At 38.7% G+C, this 18,294-nt stretch overlaps 1 protein-coding gene across 1 annotated transcript in view; it reads left to right on the forward strand.

The window, feature by feature from the left end:
- The window catches only part of LOC135216964 (intermembrane lipid transfer protein Vps13-like), an 840,085-nt gene that overhangs the window by 253,754 nt on the left and 568,037 nt on the right, over positions 1-18,294 (forward strand).

Here is an 18,294-nt window from a genome sequence, read left to right on the forward strand (position 1 = left end):
TAATTTAAAATGGTGCAAAAATTATGTCAAAGTGACGAAATAATTTCTGAGATGTGTCACTGATACTTTTTAGTGCGATAAGAAAGAAATTCGCGCTTGCGCGCCTGCGTAGCGATTGTAAACAAAACAACGCCTTGATCCGTGAACTCCCAGCATCCCCCAAGGCGCGTGATTCAAAATTTTTCGGCTGGTAGGCTTATAAGTATTTTTCCGCGAATTTTTAAAAAAACTTTTTTGAGTCGACGTATGATACGTCCATTATCGGCATACGGGAGACATTTTGACTTGACGTTTAATACGTCCACCATTCGGCGTAAGACGGTTAATGGTGCCAATAACCGGGTAATGGAGCCTCTGTTGCAATGACCGGAACTCGGCACCATAACTGCCACTAACCAGAAATCAGAAATAACTCCCGATAATCGGAACTAGACAAGGGCCATAAAACCAGATCACCATTTTATACTATTTCCTTTCCCAGCACTGATTAAAGCATGCCAGCATGCCACAAATATTAAAAGTACTGTATCATTATCAAGTAACAAATCTTGAATCAGCCTCTCTCAGAGGTTTGTATACTAATATTTCTATATATATATATATATAGTATATATATATATATATATATATATATATATATATATATATATATATATAGTATATATATATATATATATATATATATATATATATATATATATGTATGTATATATATATATATATGTATATATATATGTGTATGTATATATATATGTATATGTATATATATATATGTATATGGTGTATCTGTGTGTGTATGTGTGTGTATGAGTATATATTAATTATATAGATATATATATCTATATATATATATATATATATATATATAATATATATATATATATATTATATATATATTATATATATATATATATATATACTATACAGCTTCCTTGGCATAAAAAAATAACCCAGAGTAAAGACTTTGTGAATTATACACATAAACCTATTTGTAATCTTATGATCTAAATTCCACAAGAAAGTCATCTTAACACAATAAAACTTTTCATAATTTGCACAAAGCAGCTAGAGTCTTATACGTATGTGTAAATGTGCAACAAAAAAGTGCCACAAATCCATAAGACAATGTGAAAAACAGATTTACTATTTCAAAGGGTAATTATACGTTAATGACAAACCAAAAAATGTGCAAAGTTTTCCACAGTGAACAATTCCACGTGCTTTTCAAAAAACACAGCTATCATTAATCAAACAGATCAATGTAATAAAAGCATACATTGGTAATTTGCTGATGAAACAAGCCATCCTTTAAGTAGTCATGTTTTCATATCAAAATAACTATTGTGTTACTAAAGCAATATCAGACATAGTGATTAGATCAACATAGCTTCTAGTGTTGGCCAACAACAACCCCAAACAATTTCATCTGAATTCAGTGTAGCTAATGTGATGTAAACCATATCAATGGGAAAATTCATGAGTCTGAAAGTGATTCTTTCCCTAAGAACTAATGTTGACATTTTTCCCATTGGACTCTTCTGTTAGCTTAAACAGCACTTTGCAAGTACTAAACAGTACTTAACATGTTTTGTTTAGTCCTAGGTGTGGTCAACATTTCACCTAATCTAGTGCAACAAACTAGATCTGTCAATGTTATTTAGGAGTAAATTTTATTTATGATTTTACTGTAATACAGCCTATTTTTCATTTGTGAGCCATCCCTGGCTAATAACCACTTTGCATAAATGTGAGATAATGGTTCACACATGTTAATTCTTTGTGTAACACTAATATTTCACCTATTCTCTGAATCCCTTCTTCGCTCATCCTGCCATCCTACACTGTATTGGTTAAATATGGAAGATAAAAGATGCTGTGATAAGGTGATGAAAGTGTAATTGAATGGCTGTGAGGGTTAATGTGGCTGAGGAGACTGTAAGAATTATAGGTCCACAACTTTATTGTGATGTTGGATTCTCATTGACAAGGTATGACATATGAGAGGTGGTCTTATATGGGGAGAACAGAGTGGATTTCAATAAGAAGAGAGTGGGTGGATCAAATGTCTGTGATGAAACAGCTATATGAGAAGTCTGAAAGTCAAAGGAAAATGCAACATGTGGCATAAATGGGCCTACAGAAAGCTAATGACTAAACTGATATTGATGCAATGTAGAGAGTGTTCATGATAAATGGCAGAGGGTAAGTTGCTGATATCAATAAAAAGCTTTTCAGTTGTAGTTAAGAGTTTGTAGTAAGGGGAATGACTGGTTTTCAATATCATTAAAAAAAAAAGGATGAGAAGACAAGATGTGTTATGTCTTCATGACTGCTTTATGTGAATGAAGAAAGGATAGTACAGTAGTACCTCGAGATACGAAATTAATCCGTTCCGAAGCGCCCTTCGTATCATGAGGTTTTCGTATCTTGGACCACATTTTACATGTAAAATGGCTAATCCGTTCCAAGCCCTCCAAAAACACCCCATTAAATTTCATAATAAAGCTAAATTGACCTGTAAACAATGAAATACTACAACAATTTTGGGGGGGACCATTCAATACCTAAATTAAGACTAAAAAATCAAAAAAGAAAAAAACCTGTAAATTAAGTGTATATTAGTGTACAAAGAAATATTATTACTGTAACGTAAAATGTGGAAGCTTACCTTTCGAGTGAGGCTACGTACATACGTAACTATCCAAGGAAGATTGCTTCTGCCTACGTACTTTTTCACAATGTTTCTGTGTGAGCCTTTTCAGGGGGGTGTCTTCTACAAATGATTGCACTTTATGAAAAGCAGCTTTAATTTCTGCCTTTTTTTTTATGTAATATGTACGTACGTACACTTTAAAAAATATACGTACGAACTACAACATAACTATCCAAGGAAGATTGCTTCTGCCTACGTACTTTTTCACAATGTTCCTGTGTGAGCCTTTTGTGTCTTCTACAAATGATTGCACTCTATGAAAAGCTGCTCTAATTTCTGCCATTTTTTTCTTCTTTTTTGTTTTTATTTTTAACTTTTTTTACTTTACATAGGTTTTTTTTTTTTTTTTTTCCCACAGAATTTCAACTTTCTTTTTTTTGCACCTCATGACTCTGTTGGCCCTGGTGTCCATCAAAACCCTGTTCAACCAAATGCTCTCTCTGCAACTGATTTGGGTACTGAATGTTCGGCTGCTGACCTTCAACATAAACTGAAGTGCCTTGATTATACGTACACTACATACTGGTATGCATGTTGTAAATGATTGGTCTACACCCTCTGTTCAGCAGGGAGTGGAGATTCTACCAACCTTGCAAAGTTTCCAGTTATCCCATGAGAGAGGCCTTGATCACTTATCCCATGTGAGAGATCTTGGTCACTTTTTTTTAAAATATGATATTGTTATGATACAATAAAGTTTCATACATACTTACCTGGCAGATATATACATAGCTAAGACTCCGTCGTCCCCGACAGAAATTCAAATTTCGCGCCACTCGCTACAGGTAGGTCAGGTGATCTACCGGCCTGCCCTGGGTGGCAGGACTAGGAACCATTCCCGTTTTCTATCATATTTTCTCTCTTCCACCTGTCTCCTGCGGGGAGGCTGGGTGGGCCATTAATCGTATATATCTGCCAGGTAAGTATGTATGAAACTTCATTGTATCATAACAATATCATTTTCATACAATCAACTTACCTGTCAGATATATACATAGCTGATTGGCACCCTTTGATGGAGGGTAAGAGACAGCTACTTATGGAATAGACAGGTAAACAACATATGTTGTAGGTATAAATAAACCTTGGTTCCTACCTGATAGGTGGTAGACTTCGTGGCTGCTGCCCAGGAGTCTGCATCACCTCAAGAAACTTTAGCGAGATATATGATCTATGGCCAAGAGTTCTTGTGGGTCTGCCGTTGGGGTCTTATCCGCTTACTCGGCAGAGCCTGAAAGGACTTTGTCAATGGGTGCTGATCCACTTATATGACAATACACCTTATGAAGGAGCACACAACCAATCCCGACCACCTGATCCTAACCACCGTGTTAGTATTAAAAATTGTTCCGAGTTATCCCCAAACTCTTCACAACAACCATAACTCAAAAACACATTACGCGCACACACATAAATTTTCAAAAAAAAATAATACTCCTCTAATAAGATATCACAAGAGTTCCTTACTGAACAATAGTGACTGGCCGCCAGTGCGACGTCTTGCACTTTGTCAGCAGAAAGTCTAGAACATATCTAATAGAAGGTATGTACAATTTAAGGATCGGTGTTAGCTCCTATACCCAGGATTGTATCCGCAGACACGAAAGGACCTAGAGAACAACAATTCTCGTAGGTCACACGAACATCTCTCAAGTAGTGAGATGCAAATACTGAGTTGCATCTCCAAAATGTTGCTTCCAAGATGTTCTTTAGCGACATTCTTATGAAACGAGAGACACGTCGCTATTGCTCTTACTTCATGAGCTTTCACTCTTAAAAGTTGAAACGCGTCGTCAGGACAGCTCTTATGCGCATCTGTAATGACGCTTCTCACAAAAAACGCTAGAGCATTCTTAGACATCAGTCTTGTAGGGTCTTTTACTGCGCACCAAAGACCTTGTCTAGAGCCCCCCATCTGGTGTTTTCTCTGAAGATAGAATTTCAGAGCTCTACAGGACAAAGAGATCTTTCTGCCTCTCTCCCTACGAGACTCGATAAGCCTTTAACCTCGAAGGTCCTAGGCCAGGGATTCGAGGGATTCTCATTTTTAGCTAGAAATAAAGCTTTAAACGAGCAAATGGCTGAGTCCCCCTTGAATCCTACTTTATCCTCTAGAGCATGCAGTTCACTAACTCTTTTTGCTGTGGCTAAAGATAATAGGAACAAACATTTTCTAGTTAAGTCACGAAAAGACGCCAGATGAGGGGGTTCGAACTTTTCAGATGACAGGAATTTTAGAACTACATCTAGGTTCCAGCTAGGAGGAGCTGGTTCCGTAGACTTTGTAGTTTCAAAGGATCTTATGAGATCGTGGAGATCCTTATTATCTGTCAGATCTAGCCCTCTATTCCTGATGACTGCTGAAAGCATGCTTCTGTATCCCTTTATTGTGGGTACAGATAGATGTGATTCTTCTCTCAAGAAAAGCAAGAAATCAGCGATTTCAGTCACAGAGGTAGTGGAGGAGGACAACTTCTTAGACTTGCACCACATTCTAAAAACTTCCCACTTGGACTGATATACTCGTCTAGTGGAAGCTCTGCGGGCTCTCGCAATCGCGCTTGCAACTTTGCGAGAAAACCCTCTCGCTCTGACAAGTCTTTCGATAGTCGAAAGGCAGTCAGAGCGAGAGCGGGGAGGTTTTGATGATACCTCTGGAAGTGTGGTTGTTTGAGAAGATCCGTCCTTCTTGGGAGGGATTTGGGAAAATCTACTGTCCACTCCACCACCTCTGTGAAACAATCTTGTGCTGGCCAAAAGGGGGCTATCAGGGTCATCCGTGTTCCCTTTGAAGCCACAAATTTCTTTAGAACTAGTCCCAGGATCTTGAACGGAGGAAAAGCGTAGACATCTACGTGAGACCAGTCTAGTAAGAAGGCGTCGACTATCAGAGCTCTGGGGTCTTCTACCACCGAACAAAATACTTCTAGTCTTTTGGAAAGGAATGTGGCGAAGAGATCCACATGAGGAGTCCCCCAAAGAGACCAGAGACTTTGACACACTTCTAAGTGGAGGGTCCACTCTGTGTGAAGGACCTGGTTCCTCCTGCTGAGCCTGTCCGCCCTTACGTTCCTTTCTCTCTGAATAAATCTCGTAAGCAGGGAGATATTCCTCTGGGAAGTCCAAAGCAGTAGGTCTCTTGCCAGTTCGTAAAGGAACAAGGAGTGAGTCCCTCCTTGTTTCCGAATGTAGGCCAACGCTGTGGTGTTGTCTATATTCACTTGAACTACTTTGTTCGATACCAAAGGTTGTAGGCTCTTTAGAGCCAGATGTACGGCAAAGAGCTCCTTGCAGTTTATGTGCCAGGACACCTGTGCTGCTTCCCAGATGCCTGACACCTCTCTCGAGCCTAAAGTTGCTCCCCAACCCTTCTCTGACGCGTCGGAGTATAACACTAGGTTTGGGTTCTGAACCTTCAGGGAGATTCCCTTGTTCTCCTTCAATGGGGGCAACCACCATTCCAAGTGAGGCTTCATCTCCACTGGAATGGGAAAGGCGTCTGATAGATTTCCTGTCTTCAACTCCAAGACCTCTTGAGGAAGAATTGAAGTGGACGTATATGCAGTCTTCCTAGAGGAAAGAACTGTTCGAGCAAGGAAAGGGTTCCTAGAAGGCTTAACCATTCCCTCGCCGACGTCCGTTCTTTCCTTAAGAAGAGAGAGACTTTCTCCAAGCCTCTCGCTAGTCTCTCTTGCGAAGGAAATACTCGAAAACCCTGAGAATCCATCTGAATCCCCAGATAGACTAAATTCTGTCTGGGGGTCAGCTGCGACTTCTCGAGGTTCACGAGTAATCCCAACGACTTGATCAAGTTCATGGTCAGAATAAGGTCCTCCAAACACTGTCTCTCTGATCTGGCCCTGATGAGCCAGTCGTCCAGATACAGAGAGATATTCACCCCTTTTAGGTGAAGAAACCTCGCCACATTCTTCATCAGGCTTGTGAAGACCTGAGGAGCTGTGGACAGGCCGAAACACAAGGCCCTGAACTGAAAGATCCTTCCCTCCGCCATGAAACGGAGGTACTTCTTCGACGAAGGGTGAATCGGTACGTGAAAATAGGCATCCTGGAGATCCAGAGACACCATCCAATCTCCTTGGCGTAAAGCTGAAAGGACTGAGGCTGAAGTCTCCATGGAGAACTTCTCCTTCTGAACAAATATGTTCAGAGCGCTGACGTCTAGTACTGGTCTCCAGCCCCCCCCCCCCCCCCCCCCCCCCCCCCCCCCCCCCACCCCCCCCCCCCCCCCCCCCCCCCCCCGAGGCCTTTGCAACCAGAAAAAGGCGATTGTAAAACCCCGGGGAGTTCTGATCCAGCACTAGTTCTATCGCTCTCTTGTCCCACATCTGATCCACCATCAGTCGAAGAGTATCCCTCAGTACAGGGTCCCTGTATCTGGCCGACAGTTCCCGCGGAGTTGACGTTAGGGGAGGACTGTCGAGGAAAGGTGTAAGGTATCCCTTCCTTATCATAGACAAAGATGAGGCGTCCGTGCCTATACGTGCCCAGGCCTCCGCAAATTCTAAGAGCCTGGCACCTACTGGTGTTTGGAGGTGTGAAGAATCATTTACCCTTCTTAAAGGGACGGAAGGCAGACCTACCTCTCCTCTCAGGAGCCTTCCTTCTTGAGGGTGCTCTGGAGGGAGGGCCTCCTCGAAAGGGCTGAACAGACGTACTCGGTCCTTTCTTTTCAACCGCAGCCGCAGGTCTCTTCTTCCTCGATGACTGAGTATGAAGGTCTTGAGTCGCCTTCTCAGTTAATGACCGGGAAATGTCTTTCACCAACTGAGAAGGAAACAAAAAGTCCGATAAGGGAGAGTACAAAAGTGCTGCTCTCTGAGAGTGGGAGACCGCTTTGGTCAAAAAAGCACTGAAAACTGTCCTCTTCTTAAGAAGTCCTGCTCCAAATAAAGAGGAGATTTCTAAAGAGCCATCTTGTACTGCCTTGTCGATACACGACAGAATACAAAGGAGTACATCTGGGTCGAGACCTTCTGTGTCATGCGCCTTTTTGGACATCACCTCAAGGGACCAATCTAAGAAACTGAAAACTTCCAATACATGGAAGAGTCCCTTGAGGAGATGATCCAGTTCTGAAATGCCCCAAGTCACACGGGCAGAGTTCAAACCTTGTCTTCTCGACGCATCCACTAACTTGAAAAGTCTGCTTCAGCCGAAGACGGGAGAGAAAGGCCCATACATCTAATACCAAATGCCCCTTCTGCCAGCGAGTCTCGCTGGGGGCATGCAGAAGACCGTCCTGACCAGCTCCTCCTTCGAATCCATCCAGGAATTCAAAGACTGAAGAGCCCTCTTCATAGATATGGTGGGTCTCATTCTAAGGAAAGACGAAGATTTTTTCGCCTTTGCGCTCGAAAACAAAGAGCGCGGAGAAGGAGGAGTGGCAGGGGTTAATGCGTCTCCATATTCCTCAAGAAGAAGGGCTGTCAAGACTTTGTAGCTTGACAGTCCTTCCCTTCCGCGAGTCTCGTATTCTGAGTTCTCATCTAACTCGGGGTCTAAAGGAGAATCCGTAGTAAAATCAGGACGTCTTTTCTCTGGGGGAGACAAACTCCTGATAGGAGAGGGACTAAGAGAGTGATAATCCCTCCTCTTCACAAAAGTTGGAGCCTCACGTCTGGAAGGCGCATCTTGTCTGAAAGAATGTTCAGCCTTGTAAGACGCTTCCCGCTTGGCTGGCGCCACGCGCTTAGGTGGCTCCTCATATATGGATGACGCTTCGCGCTTGGATGACGCCTGGCGTCCGCCTGGCATCGTGGTTGACGCCTCGCGCTTGGCTGGCTCCTCACGTCTGGAAGACGCCTCGCGCCTGGAAGACATCTCGCACTCAACTGGCGTCCTGGCTGGCGCCAAAAACTTGGCTGGCGCCTCGCGCTTGTATGACGCTTCACATCCGGAAGGTGTCCTGGCTGGAGTCTCGCGCCTGGCTGCTTCCACGCATCTGGAGGACGCCTCGCGTCTGGCTGGCGTCCTGTCTTGCGCTTCGCGCCTGGTATATGCCTCTCTCGCTCTTGCTCTAGAAAGAATGTCCTCTTCTACCTGTTTGGAAGAGGAAGCTTCATGCCTGGAAGACGCCTCGCGCCTGGCAGGGGAGATAGGACGAGACTTCTTGATAGGAAGAGAAACATCCTTCTTACGAGGAGGATCTCTAGCCAAAACTCCAACCAATGAGGCTAGCTGCTTTTGGACAGCTAGAAGAATTTTCCTTGAAGCTTCTCCCACGTCTTCTTCAATGGGAGGAGAAGGAGAGTTCGAAGGCGAGTGATCCGCTACGTCCATGTAGGGAGACGTTGACACAACCTTAGCCTTTTTGATTGAAGAGGGAGCTTCATCCGAGAAGCGCTCCAGGCTCGACTTCAAATAAGGTTCTCTCCAATGCCTTTTCAGGGGCCTGGAAAGGTCCGAATCCTTCCATCCTCGTTTAGGTGAAGGTGAAGGAAGGGAGGGAGGAGGAAGAGAGAAACACCTCTCCGCAGTCTCGCAGACACTTTTTCTAAAGCGGTCCACTGAGGCAGTCTGAAGCGAAACAGAGCCTGCTGAAGGGACGTCTGACCGTTGGGGATTCTCCACGACCTCCTTAAGGCTTTCGACTTTCCTTCTCCTCTGGGCATGGGAGCTTGGAAGCGGTCTAGGCCTGGGAGCGTCACAGAGACGATCAAACGCCCCCTCCACAACACTGGGAGCACTCACTTCACTTAACACTTAACTCTCACTATCCTTACCTTGTAAGACCGCCATTTTGGACCTCATCTTAGAAATAGTAGCCTTCAGATCGGCGATTTCAGAGGCCGATTCTGAAAGTAAAGCCTGTGAATGATTCGACACAGAGGGAGAATCAAATTCCTTAAGGTTAGAGATAGAATAAAAAAAAGGCTCAATAGGCCTTGTACACACACTCTTTGAACGTCTAACTCTATCCCTCTCTAACTTCCTCAAATAAGAAGTTAGTCTTCCATTCTTCCGCATTCAACCCATCACATTCATGACAGGTATTAGAAGAAGAACATTCAAACCCCCTACATTTACGACATACAGTGTGAGGATCAACCGAAGCCTTCGGTATCCTCACCTTGCAGCCTACATTCACACACATTCTCACACACACATTTGAGTCAGACATACTGAGAAAAATAAAAAAGCAAGTCCAAATTCAGTCCACAGTAGCGAATGCCATAAACCACGATCCAGGTACGTCACCAAAAAGCTGAGAAACGATGATCAAAAGGTTGAAATAAGATTCCAGGTCAGGAGGTAGTAACAACAATGTTGATACCACCGGCGACAGAGAAAATAGGCGATAAAACGGAAAAGGGAATGGTTCCTAGTCCTGCCACCCAGGGCAGGCCGGTAGATCACCTGACCTACCTGTAGCGAGTGGCACGAAATTTGAATTTCTGTCGGGGACGACGGAGTCTTAGCTATGTATATATCTGACAGGTAAGTTGATTGTATGAAAATTAGTATTACGTACACATGACACAATCGCCCCGGAAAACGAAATAACCATAGTGAGTACTATAACAATGCTGGTACTGAGTGGCCGAGCCACGCCACCAAGTGTACATAGTAGATGCATGATGGGAGGGACGCTGGCCAATAGGAGAGAAGGATTTCATGGCCGCGACTAGCATCAGGAACCAATGGGAGAGCAGGAGGATGGTGGCAAGTCTACTAGTATACTAAGATGGCGGTGCGTGGCGCGATTTTCAAAATTGTTATCCGGGCGAATCTTGGACTTTCAGAAACCTTTCGTATCTTGAAAACTTTTCGTATGTAGAGCCGTTAAATTTTTCGTATTGGCTTTCGTATCTCGAGTTTTTCGTAAGTTGAGCCTTTCGTATCTCGAGGTATATGTAAATAGTAAGTTGTGGGGAATGAGGTTGAGTTATGAATGTAGTATGGAATGGTTGATGTTTGCAGGAATGTATGAAGAGGACTAATGCACCATCTCTCCTCTATGGAAGTGAAATGCAGATGTCAAATGTTAATGGAAAAAAGGTTGAAGCTTTGAAGAGGAACTATTTGCACAGTATTTGTAACATAAGAAGAAATGAAAGATTGTGAGAAGTGTGCAGATGCACTGCAGCGATAAGAGGGTTAGCAGAGATGAAAGGATGGATCAGTTTTTGGAGATGGTATGGTCATGTGGAAAGAGCAGATGATGAATGATTGGTGAAAAGAAAATATGACTATGAAGTGTTTATAGGAAGGAGATATGGAAGAGCCAGAAAGGTCGGAATAGTTGGAGTAAGCATTACTGGAAAGGAGAGCCCTCATTATCTATGGTGTGAGGAGTATGTATGAAATCTGCAGATTTATATCTGGGTTCCAATTTGCTGCTAGTCAGCCTTTTGTGTAGGTGTATGAAGTGCCTAGTGCTGTGGAAGCTTTAAACATATGGAGTCATTCAAAATTCAGCAGTTTAAGTGTGAATGTGGCAGAATTGTCCTTTCTTTATCTTGGAAAAAGCATACTGTATATACCTAGTGTAAAAAGATAAACAATTACAGTATACTTACAGCAGAACAATAGCACAGTCTCTGTTAAAATATACCAACATACAAATCCTAAGCTAATTAAGGCTACAAAACTAGCAGTGTATTTGAAGGCTTATGCTGAGATCATGCTTTGCTAATAACTAAAAGCAGGAAAGTCATTTTACACTAATTATACTACCGAAAGCATCTTACTTTCCAAGTAAAATCTTCCTCCTCTTCAGTCTGCAATGTAATAATGAACAATTATTATAAAAAACATGCAATAACACTTACATTAACTATGCCACATGCTTGATTCTCAACAAAATTTACTTTATGAAAAATCATTTATCCTTACAAAATCCTTATAAAAAATACAGCATACAAAAAATTTTATAATATTTACTAAAAGAGTAAAATTCCATTTAAAGAAAATCCAAATGAAAACATAAACCTGAAACAAAAACACTTACAAGAATAAAACATCAAATTCCAAAAAAGCTATTAAAAATACAAAATAATATTGTTATACAATCTGTACTGTATAGTGGTCATGATGCCTTTATCATAAATAATATTTCAGCCAATAGTTCGTGAAGAGTCATATTTCATAAAACCTCAAATTCAAGATGGATAACCTGCTGGCTCTTGAAGGGCAAAGACTTCTACAAAGAATAGTATAGGATATCATATCCCTCCCCGGCAACAAATAGTATAGGTTCCCATCAGGAGCAGCTCTACCATTACTAGCATTGTTTAGGGACTCAAGAAATTCATCATAACTAACATGACACCAATTTGCTCACACACATCTTTCATCTAGTCAGATGTCGTAAAGAACGCCTACTGGACATCACTGAGCCTTGCAAATAAGAAAAGTTTTAGCTTTTGTTATATACTAATCTTTAGCTGTCATCTTACTTCAGTCCGCTTCATCTCCTTGACAGATGACTAATTCAGTTTCTTTTTCTGCCTGAGGACCCTTCCCCTGAAGCTGAACCTGAATGTACAATCCTATTAAACCATATCATCATTAACCCTCTTGCCCACATGCCGAAAATATAAGGGTGTAAGGTACACAACTTTTCCCCAGGGCCGAAAAGAACACACACATGGAAAATTTTTTTGGTAAAATTCGGTACGTCTGAACTATAACTGATATACATTTCTGGTTAGTGTTATTATGTCGGAAAATTATTGAATTATTTCCTAAAGCAATCAGAACATCATTACAAGGCTTAGAAATAATAAAAACAATGTGATGAATGTGAAATTTTTAAGAAAAATTATAGATATTTTTTGGAAATAAATCATGAAAAATATAATAATTAGGTTTGGGAGTTTGTTTTATACCTAAATTGTGTAGAAATGTTTGTTCTTTCACATGGAAGCAATAATTTTGCTACAAATGTGCTAATGAGCTGTAATTGATTAAAAAATGCAAATTTTTTATGGAGTGCAATTGTCAGATTTTCCAACCTACTTACATATGTTGATGTTTTGTATCGTAGCTAAGTAAGCTAGCGGCGTCGGGTTTGCGTTTTCTTCGAGATTCATCATCCGTCGGCCCAATGGCATCAATTATGTTTTCTGTGATTGAAGTGTTTTTTTTTTGTGGGAATTTTTCACAAAAATAACTTACTTATGATGCACCTGGTGCATCAACTGTGCATTTACAGAAAAAACTTATTGACGCACTATGCGTCATCAGATCACGAGGGTTAACCATTATTATTATGCCAGTTTTTTTTTCATGCAACATCAAGTTTCCCCATTATACTAAGTTAGATATCTAGGCTTTCTTTTCTTCCACACACTGTCTTATTCCCAGGTGATTAATTTATTCATTAACACTTCTTCCATGATCAGTGCCCTGTCACAAGTCAGTTTCCTGTCATTAATCAGTGTTCTGTCACTTAAATATCTATTACTAATTTGTGTGGTTTCTATTCCCAATGTTCTCATCATATTTGCAAACTACCACAATTTACTTAAGATGCTGGAAGATTATCTTATTATTATCCTATTGGTAAGACCGAGGGTTTGTTCCACACATGAACAAATTATTTTTTCCCAAAGGCTAAAAATATTCAATAGATGATTTGTAACAAAGAATATCTCACAAAACTAAAGAAATGAAATTATTAAAATTTCAATAAATATGAAAATAGTAAAGATAGAAAAACACAAAGGAACCATTACAGAGGGCAGAATAAGAACACAAATGACACTGTATGTAAATATCAAATTCAAATCAGAAATAAATTTAATAAACTAAATTAAATCAATGTCATGACAGAAATTGATGTCTAACCTCTCAAAAGCCAAGAAAGTAAAACACCAAGTCCACACAATATGGGCCTTTAAAGACAAATCCCAGGCTAACTAGTACATAAGCTAGTGACAAAACATACAAAAGCTTCTATGGGTAAGAATTTTAATAGAAAAAAGTTAATGACCTTTTGATGAAATTGGTGCAAAATTATTCCTAAACTCATCTGGTTTCATATCGCACAGGATTAGTTCATCTTCCTCAGCAATTAGTTGTAGTTGGCAATCAGAAGTGGGTTACATGCCTTACACCAAAAACCGAGAGAGATTTTAAATTGCAAAATTTCATACTTTCACTACCACCTACACATTCTCTCTTTATACTAATTTTCATATTAAAACTATCATGCAACTGATTTCATAAGGCCTGCCTCTCTGAATTATTCACCCTTTACCACAATCATTTACTCAGTAAATGTCCTTAGTTTTTCTGTGACAATTTAATGACCACAACTAGAAAATAATTTCACCCTCACCTAGCCATCAAAAGGTCAGATAGGATGAATGAAAAGAACAAAAGTAAAAGCAATATTCTAACTTATAACACATGGCTGACATCCATAAAAATAACTCACAAGAGTTTGACAAAAAGCGCCAATTCTAATCATGATTTCTCAAAAGCTCCCTGATATGGAGTGAGCCTTGCTGGAGCTACTAAGTTTCTATCACCAAAGACATACTAAAAAAACCTTACATATAAGTTACCAGTCTCCATTGGTTACTGATCTATTTCCCTTGAAAGAATCTCTGGGTATTGTTTTGAAATTCCTAATGAATACATAAAAAGTCTACCAATGTACAGAGCATGTACACAGCTGAAGGATGCAAAGCCACACATGCTTCAAAATTAAAAGGTTTAGTCAGCAATACAACAACAAAATTGGAATAATACATCTGAATTAATGAGCAGATCTTCAATTAATAAAAAGTAGATATGACAAAAAGGAATCGCAGTACCTTTGGATGTAGTGCTGGAGGTGAGGGATCAATGACAGTAAAATCTTTTAGCTTTGAAGTGATCGTAATGTCCTCTCCCTTCATTTCAACATTAACAATCAAACCTGAAAAGTTGAAAAAAAAAAAAATTTCTAACAAAGACAAAAATGAAAAAAACATTTCACACCTCTGTTTTTTAATTTGGAAGTAAAGCATGTGTAGTTACTGTTCCTTGTGGGAAAAAGTTCTAACTACAAAGAGCAATCTAGTTAATTAGCTACCTCAAGATTACCACTAAGCATAAGGCAATACTGTAGTAAAAAACAAATACATACCTGCAACATCAACTTTGGCTACTTCTCGATTCCCAAGGCTAATTACAACTGCTACCTTTCCTAACTTGGAAATAACTCGTAAGTTTACAACATCCATGGCATCCTTTTTCTTTGAGGAACCTAAAGGGATTACAAATGTAAAATGTTACTTCTCATATTTGCCATTCCACAAAGTCTTATGAAAACACCTCACAGACATTTTTTCAAAGCAAACCTGAGTATGGTTTAACAGTCCTGATTAGATGGTCCAAGTAACTTTGTTACTTATGATGAATTCATAATAAAATCTTGGTGCTGAAAAAATGTTGTCAAGAAAGTAAAATCATAAGTATATGAATATTAAAAGTAAAGCACAATGCAATTCTTATTCCCTCTATGATTTTGCTTTCTTTCTCTCCAAAAACACACCCTGTTTATGAGCAAAATAAAATTTTCTCTCTCCATTTCCTTCAAATCTATACTCTACAGAGATCATTGTCTATGTATTTATAGAATTAATAAGAAGAATTATAAGAATACTACTCAACCAAAATCTATATCATAAGTAATCATTTTACTGAACTAAGGTTTGACCAAAAATTCTATTTTGTGGCATAAACAATTAATTCCAAATAATAAAATTTCATCCTAATATTTTTCCACAGAAAATACCAATTTTCCTCTTACTGGTTTCTATGAAGTTTACATAATTTCCTTTCATAGAACACACTAAAAATCGAGACTAAGCAACAATGGTATTCTATGCAGATAAACACAGTTCAAATGACTTTTTACAGTCAGGACGACTGGATCTTTGCTCAAAAGAGTTTAATTTTCATAATACAGTATATGCAACAAGGGATAGGAGAACAAGAAAGATCAACATATCTTAAAAGAAAAAATGAATAAAGCACTCCTACTATGTTACAAGATACTTGAGTTTAGAAAGCATTCAGCATCATTGATCATATAAATTGCTCTTATTGCAAGTGAGGTTTTATAAACTTATGGGTACAATGAATACTGGATTTCATTCATTCCTAATAAAGTGGTTTTTATTAGTTTTTGTAAAAGCATCATATAAAAAGCTTCATTAACAACAACTTAAATATTTTTTTTTTTTTTTACAAATAATTCTACCACAATTTACAAATGATGAGTCCTATATCACTGTTAACCCTCTTACGCCGAAGGGGTATAATAAAAATTGTCTCCTGTATGCCGGGGGGTCTCGGAGTGAGTGCGGAAGCGGAAAAAATATTTTTTTCAAAAAATCACAGCACGCTTAGTTTTCAAGATTAAGAGTTCATTTTTGGCTCCTTTTTTTTTCATTGCCTGATGTTTAGTATGCAACCATCAGAAATGAAAAAACTATCATTATCATATATAAATAATGAGATATATGATAGCACAAAAAAAAAATGTCATATATAATTGTATTCAAATCGCGCTGTGAGCAAAATGGTTAAAGCTAACAAGTTAATTTTATTGTTGTATTGTACACTAAATTGCGATCATTTCGGTATATAACACATTGTAAAACAATCAAAGCAACACAGAGAAAATACTAGCACAAAATTATCCATGAATTCGTAATGCGCGGACGTAAAAAAATGTTTATTTTTTACAAATATTCACCATAAATCTAAATATTGTTCTAGAGACTTCGAATTTGTTTCAAAATGAAGACAAATGATTGAATATTACTGTACTTTAAGAGTTTTAGCTTACAATTGCAGTTTTCGACCATTTCGGACGAGTTAAAGTTGACCGAATGTCAAAATTTTTATATATATTTTTTTTATATGCAAATATTTCAAAAATTAGAAAAGCTACAACCTTCAATTATATTTAGTTGTATTCTACATAAAATTGCGCACATTTTCATATATAAAACTTTATGTAACGGCTAATTTAACATGGTGCAAACATTACGAAAATGCAACATACGCATTTTGGAGATTTGCGGCGGAGAATCTGCGCGTGGGGAAGGAAATTTCTTTTTAAAATTCACCATAAATCTAAATATTGTGCTAGAGACTTTGAATTTGCTTCAAAATTAAAATAAATGACTAAATATTACTAGACTGTAAGAGTTTTAGCTTACAATTGCGTTTTTCGACCATTTCGGTAGAGTCAAAGTTGACCGAACGTGGTCTTTTTTCTATTTATCGTGATTTATATGCAAATATTTCGAAAATGAGAAAAGCTACAACCTTCAATTATTTTTAGTTGTATTCTACATGAAATTGCGCATATTTTCATATATAAAACTTTATGTAACAGCTAAGTTAATATGGTACAAAAATTACGACAATCGGACGAAAAAATTTCTGATTTTTTTCGGAAGAGTTACCGCATGGACGTAAGGAAATTTTTTTTTCATAAATTCACCATAAATTGAAATATTGTGCTTGACTTCCAATTTGTTGCAAAATGAAGGTAAATGATTAAATATTACTAGAATTTAAGAGTTTTAGCTTACAATTGCGTTTTTCGACCGTTTCGGTAGAGTCAAAGTTGACCGAAGGTTGAAATTTTGGCACTTGTCATTATTTATATGAAAATATTTCTAAACTGATAACAGCTACAACCATGGGTTGTTTTTAATTGTATTGTGCATAAAATTGCGCACATTTCCATATATAAAACTTTATGTACCAGCTAATTTAAAAAGGTGCAAACATTACGACAATCGCACGAAAAAATTTATCGGAAGAGTTACCGCGCGGACGTAAGAAAAAAGTTTTTTCATAAATTCACCATAAGTCGAAATATTGTGCTAGAGACTTCCAATTTATTGCAAAATGAAGGTAAATGATTGAATATTACTAGAATATAAGAGTTTTAGCTTACAATTGCATTTTTCTACCATTTCGGTAGAGTCAATTTTGACCGAAGGTTGAAATTTTGGCACTTATCGTTATTTGTAATAAAATATTTCAAAACTGATAAAAGCTACAATCATGAGTATTTTCTTGTTGTATTCTACATGAAATTGCACACATTTTCATATATAATACTCCATGTAATGGCTAATTTAAAATGGTGCAAAAATTATGTAAAAGTGACAAAATATGTCACTACTTTTTAGTGTGATAAGAAAGAAATTCGCGCTTGCGCGCCTGCGTAACGATTGTAAACAAAACAACGCCTTGATCCGTGAGCTCCCAGCATCCCCCAAGGTGCGTGATTCAAAAGTTTTCGCCTGGTAGGCCTATAAGTATTTTTCCGTGAATTTTTAAAAAAACTTTTTTTATCGACGTACCACACGTCCAATCGGCACCTGACAGACAATTTATGTCGACGTTTAATACGTCCAATCGGCGTAAGAGGGTTAACATTCATCAAAAGATAATACTACTTATATATCATCAAGAGAAATGGGAATTCCATGCACATGCATAGGCTACATGTAAAGTTAAATATTTAAAACAAATATGTAGTGGTCCCCCCATATTCAGCGGGGATGCATACCAGACCCCCGACGAATAGTTAAAAC

This window comes from Macrobrachium nipponense, chromosome 7, assembly GCF_015104395.2.
Source record: "Macrobrachium nipponense isolate FS-2020 chromosome 7, ASM1510439v2, whole genome shotgun sequence".
NCBI lineage: Eukaryota > Metazoa > Arthropoda > Malacostraca > Decapoda > Palaemonidae > Macrobrachium > Macrobrachium nipponense.